Source organism: Barbus barbus, assembly GCF_936440315.1.
Source record: "Barbus barbus genome assembly, chromosome: 14".
Taxonomy (NCBI): Eukaryota; Metazoa; Chordata; class Actinopteri; order Cypriniformes; family Cyprinidae; genus Barbus; species Barbus barbus.
In genome coordinates this window covers 24,724,828-24,731,310 of record NC_136742.1, presented here as the reverse complement: position 1 = coordinate 24,731,310, position 6,483 = coordinate 24,724,828, and the positions used below count along the sequence as shown (strand labels likewise).

At 35.3% G+C, this 6,483-nt stretch overlaps 1 pseudogene across 1 annotated transcript in view; it reads right to left on the bottom strand.

The window, feature by feature from the left end:
* Positions 1 to 228: 228 nt before the first annotated feature.
* LOC306880278 (uridine-cytidine kinase-like 1) overlaps positions 229 to 6,483 on the bottom strand; it is a 30,460-nt pseudogene continuing 24,205 nt past the window's right edge. The window contains exons 10-15 of the transcript XR_013785888.1: positions 6,284 to 6,377; positions 5,985 to 6,047; positions 5,314 to 5,436; positions 3,453 to 3,560; positions 2,738 to 2,894; positions 229 to 2,082 (exon numbers count right to left, since the gene is read on the bottom strand). The product of XR_013785888.1 is annotated as a uridine-cytidine kinase-like 1 (transcript). The remainder of the gene's footprint in view (positions 2,083 to 2,737; positions 2,895 to 3,452; positions 3,561 to 5,313; positions 5,437 to 5,984; positions 6,048 to 6,283; positions 6,378 to 6,483) is intronic.

Sequence of the window (6,483 nt, the reverse complement as noted above, 5' to 3'; positions counted from 1 at the left end):
AAGTCCCGCTTGAGAATTTAACTATTGGAAAAAAAATATGGTGTTGATTTGAAACAGTTTAAACCCCTCTTAAATGAAAACAATTTGAATAATTATAATAAGCCCTATAAATAATGTCTGTACCTGGAATTGATTTTGAAAAATGAAGGAAAAACTATGGCTAAACAAATAAAATTGAGCAGACATACACAATGTTTAAAGGGAGAAAAAAAGAATTAAGACAGACTTAGGCACAAAATATTTTATTGCGCTATTTATACATACAGAAAAAAAAAAAGTTCCATAAAAGTGGAATGGCTTACAACACTGGATGTCAGTTTGAAGCTCGTAAACAGATAACCCAGGGAAATCATACATATACAACTAAATAATTACAGTACACATCTCTGGAGAGAGATAGGGAGAACTTAAATAAGAGAAATATTTTTCCCTTATAATAATGCATATTGCTCCCAATGTAGTTAAGTCTGAAGTCCATTACTGAGATTTGATTCAGAATAACACATAAGCAGGCCATAAAATCACTGTACAAAAATAAAAACAAAACAAACTTGCAAAAAAAAATAAGACATAAATGTGTCAATTCCATTATTACATTTTGCCAAGTGGGACCAAATAGACAAAGTCATTTTTAATAAATGCCATTGAAATAATGTGCAACACTCCCCTTTAGGTGGGAATGTGATCAAATTGTTTGATTACATAAATTTAAGTGCATCTCAGGTTGCTGTATGTGCATTTTGGCACTATTACTTAGAGCAGGTTTATAAAAAAAAAAAAAAAGCATTAGATGACGCGTAACAGTGGAAATTCAGGAGAAGCGCGTGTTTTGATCTCTCTTTTGGTTTAATTTCTGCTAAAAGACCTTCAAAATGTTCTTCAGTAATTGTTTCTCAACTTTTGTAACTGCAAACCATTCTGTTGTTGCCTCTCCTCAATCAGGCATGGCAAACAAACCAATACAAAATAAATATACCTTATCTACATTTTAAAATTCAAGTATATAACAAAATGATAAACCTTATTTTGTTCCACTCAGTGGCACTGTAGTGCTAAATACTAAAACCAATGATGAGGAAAATTATTCCTTTGGACTTAAAACTGAATTTTATATTTACAAAAGTAAATATTCAATATTTAATGAATTCCCCACATTTTAAAACACAAACACTATCAAGCAGACTGATATATTGATTGGCACTTCACCTTCAATTAACCAATCAATTGCAAAAAAAGCCAAAACAACAAAGTAAATGTAGACTAAGCAACAGATGTATTGTTTATGAGTAGAATTGCAGCATTGCAGTAAACAATGTTGTTTGACCCAAATCCTATTTTGTGCTTGGGCTACTATTAAACGTAGTAACATGTATGCATGGCTGCTTTTAGCAAGGCTGCAATATTAAAAGCAGGTTAAATTGAAGCAGGCATATGGAAATGTTTCTTTCACTTATTATGAGATGTCAATTTGGTCAAGCACCTCAAATGCACATGTATGCCATATGCTATACAAAGCAAATTAAGTCAAGACGACATGAAATCAGCTAACAAACATCGAGTATGTTCTGTGTTCGCAATCAGTTATATATACTGTGCTTTATACAGTATAAACTGTATACTCGTACGACTGAAAAACAGTACGAGGTAGTTTGGTAGTATGCCACTATAAACACACCCATGAAGAAACTGGTGTGCCTTTATTATTCCACTCTCATCAGTTCAAGTATTAATGAAAAATTTTCAAATTGTGATGGCCACGTGGGCATTTCAAGGAAAGCTAATGAGCAGTAAACTCCCATGTTTGGGGGTCCATTGATGCTTTGACCTTTATTGAGCATGGGCTCATTTGTAGCACATAGTATTGCAAGGATGGACAGCAAGAGCTAAGGCTCATGGTTAAATAGGGCAGGGCAATGGGTCCACAATCATATGAGATTAAGTGCTTAAATGTTTCCTTCTCTAATGCATGGAGATGTAGTCGCTCACATACAGGTCTTGAGGAAATTCAGTAGTCCATCCCCTCATCACTTTCATACCGGTCTGAAGGAGCATCAGTCCCAAAGTAACGGTCTCCAAAATTACCTGCAAAACAATTGCATTTACGATATATTTAGGGGGCCCATTCTTTCTTTATTTTTGTTAAAGGAACAATTCACCCAAACATGACAATTTGCTGAAACTCGCACTCGGGCCATCCAAGACAAAGATTAGTTTGCTTCATCAAAACAGAACTGGAGAAATTTAGCATTACATCACTTGCTGACAAATGGATCTTCTGCAGTGAATGGGTGCCGTCAAAATTAGAGTTCAAAAAGCTGATAAAAATATCTCACAATCCACAAGGATCCAGTTCATCAATTTTAACTGCTTCCGGCTATTCTAAGTCCTCTATTCTGCTTTCTCATCTCTGAATCAGGAGAGAAATATGCACAGATCAAACCATTTACTACCAAAAACAGTCCAAAGCACATGTTGGTGAATTTTGATGTGAGAGGACAACAGGGGATGGACTTTTTCGGAGATCATTTGTGGATTATTGTGATGTTTTTATTAGCTGTTTGGACTTCTGAAGGCATCCAATCACTGCAGAGAATTCACTGATGAGCATGAGATGTACTGCAAAATGTTTCCAAATCTGTTCTGATAAAGAAACAAACTCATCTAAATTTTAGATGGTCTGAGGTTAAGTGGGTTTTCATTTTTGTGTGAACTATTCCTTTAATTAAACTGCTCTTACCAATCCCTGGAATGATGTGAAACTCATCGTTGACATTCTTGTCCACAGCAGTGGTGATGATGCGGACTTTGGGAAAGGCGTAGGCCACCGAGTGAACGCCCATCTCCGCCATGAGCAGAGAGAGCAGGAAGATCTTATCCTCCTGGACATCATGATCCTGGAACAGATGAGTTTGTGAATCACCCTGAATTAAACCTGACTGAGCACTAATTAATGTAGATATCGAGGTCTGGAAAAACAATGAACAAAAATACATTCTAACTTCACCGAGTTAGAATGATGTCTGTAATGCAATTAGTATGCTAAAACTTAATGTAATATAGAGTTTAAACTTATTAAACACCTGGAGAAACCATAAAGTGCAACATATCTATTTCCAAGTATCCATGTTGTTAACAGATAGAAGTACTGAATCAAAGCAAGACAGACACTCATATCCTATGTGAACTTTGCTTCCAAAAGAAGCAGCAATTTGGTTAGGATTGTATGTTTGTTGAAACAGATCAGACCTAACAAGTCAAGATCAGGTCTAGGGCTTACATCTCCCATCACTCACATTACAGATTCAGCATAGTGAGATGTTGACATTTAGTTTACACATCTTAAAAGGATCCAAAACCTACTCCACAATGGCCAGAAAGTATAAAAATAACTGCACAATTGGGAAATTTACTTCAAATTAAATAAATAGGACCTGTCTGCTGAGGTGACTTACAAGCAAGACTCTGACAGCCATGAGAGCTGCCGCTCCTGTAGACACAGTGCTGTCCATCAGGATAACGTAGTCCTCACTGATGTCCTTGGGTAGACGAAGGTAATGGAGCTGAGGAGCAATTTAGACCGTAATAAGACAAATTTATACACTAAGCAATGATTTATGTGACATTACTGTGCAGAAAACACTAAACTTCTAAAGCAGAAACAGATATAAACAACAGCTGATTTTTGCACTGAGATTTCACCCTAAATTAAATAAGGACATCTAAGGAACTTTGAGATGAAAGAAATGCAAATGGTAAACACTACAGTTGGGGATGAGTGATATATATATGTATATAGAGAGAGAGAGAGAGAGAGAGAGAGAGAGAGAAAGTTATTAATAATTTTACTGATATAGAATATTTATCATTAAATATATATTTTTCATACAATTATTTACATAATAAATTATAAAATCACCATAGTGCATATAAATAAATATAACTTTCTTACAAAACTGTTTACAGTAACAAATTAACATGCACAGCCCTTTAGGAATATTTTTAGTGATGCAAACAAAAGTGAAATAATCTTTTTGCTTCGGGTCTGAACCATTTCACTGAAACAGACAGTCTGAACTAATTTCTGTAAATAAAATTAATCAAACGTGTCATTTTATATCGCCGCTGAATCATTACAAAATATCAGAAATATTTATTTTAACACCAGGTCATAAACCCAACAACTATATGCATACTATAAAAAAAATGACCAAAAACTAAAGCGAAAATTTAATATTAATAAAAACGTTTGTCAAGACAAACTTTAGGTTGGCTTGAGAAAGGCTAGCCTGAAAGTTTAAAGTAGTTGTAAAAGCCTGAAGTTTGACCATTTAGATAGATTAAATAGATGTTGATAACATGTTTCTAGCATGATTAACCTGTTTCTAGCATGTTGCCAGCAAGATTAGCAAGTGACTAGCATGTTGCTAGCATGATGAGCATGTTACTAGCATGATGCTAGCATGATTAGCATGTCGCTAGGACAGACAGACAGACAGATAGAGAGATAGAGAGATGGATAAGAAATATTACATAAATGAGTTTGAATGGATTAAAAATAGTACATAGAAGGGAAGCTTAATGGAGTCTAATGGGCTTCAGTGTGTTTGAATAGTCTTGGCTCATCTGAACATTCCATCAATGTAAGTCTATGGGAGTTTTATGATTTTTAATCTTCATTTTTATGAAAACTATAAGTCCGATCAGTCTGAAGAGATATAGCAACTCGAGTCAGATCAGTCTGAAGAGCTGGGCGGAGTTTGGTGGTTCTAGCTTGAAAGCTCTAGGAGGAGATGCGTTCAGAAATTTTAGTCTCATAAGAATATAAAGAAGTTTAAATAGCAGATCAGCTAACTAATAAGCACATAACAAAATTGCTAAAACTTAAATATAACAAAGTATAAAACTAAAAGTTAATTAAAATACTGAATAAATTCTATAATAGTACATAAAAAGATTCTAACATAACATTAGTCATAAGCAGTACAAAACAGTACGCAATGCAAAGTCCACATACAGCTAAAAGGAGCTGTTCGCAATACTCTTACAAAAAAATACCTGCAAACCGACATCCATCAGCACAGAGCTGTTGAGTTTATCATGTATATCATGACACATGTTATATGTCAGGTGAGAAGATGCGTAGATATCAAATCTAACAAAGCACAGCGGTGAAACAGACCGTGACGTGACTAGTAGGCAACGAGTAAATCATACGTGCCGTCTCACCAAGGCTGAGAGCACAAGGACACACGACAACACGGACAACTTTTTGATCAGAGCTCGTTTACAGATGTGTCAGTTGGATGGTGATACCTCAGGCTCTCCTGTGTCATGATTAGTCTGAATGAGGATCTTTCCGAGCCGAATGTCCTTACAAACAGCCATCAAGGCCTGTTCCATGGTCTCTCCTGCCCGTAGAATGGACACACCAGTGATCTATCAAATGAACAAACAAGGAGCAAGCCAACTTAACTATGGAAACATGTTTCTGCCATGGAATAAAAAATTGAAATGTAATTGTGATTAATTATATCACCATTTAGACTTTTTTTCCCTCACAATTCTGAGTTTATATTCACAATTCAAACCTTTTTTCCCCAGAATAAGGGGGGGGAACTCAAAATTGTGAGAAAAATGTTACCTTTTTATTTTGTAGCAGAAAGCAAAAAATCTGAATTCAGGGAAAAAAGTCAGAATTCTGCATTTGTATCTTGCAATTCTCTTTTTTTCTTTCATAGAATTGCGAGAAAAAAGTCTGAATAGTGAGATATAAACAGAGTTGAGAGGAAAAAAAGACTGAATTATAAGATACAAATGCAGAACTGAGAAAAAAAAAAAGTCTAAACTGTGATAAAAGCTGGCAATTACTTTTTTGTTTTTTACATTTTGTGGTGAATACAGGCTTCCGTAGAAAGATAACTAACTTGACCAAGCAATTTTTTCACAAAAGCATGTAACACATTTTAATCTTCCAATAAACAAACCCTTTTTCCACTCAGCCTTTTCCCTTCGTATACAGTTCCTTGAGGAGTTTCAACAGACACCGGCTAAAAAGAAAAGACGAAATAAGAATCAGTGATCTATTTTTTTTAACTAAAATTATATAAAACAAGTGCTATAATCTTGAATGAAGACTTGCTTCACTTCACACCATAAAAATTTAATTTGTCCATGGGGGTGCTGCCTGACACTCGTATGCATCACTGTATTATGACCAATAACCAGAGCTCATAACATCAAGTTTAAAAAAAGCGTAGTTGGTCATTAATGGCAGTCCACTCACCTTCAGCGGCAGGAAGGACAGGGCGTGCTCTATGAGAAGCCTCATTAATCTCTTTGAATAGAATATAAATTCATCCCGACTGGTTTCTTTATTCCTGAGGGCACAGGGGACACAGTCAATAATACACAACGGAGATGATGTGTGTTTTGGAAGAGTGTATGATACTGTGTACAGAAACCACTGGTCTGAGAGTTTAGATA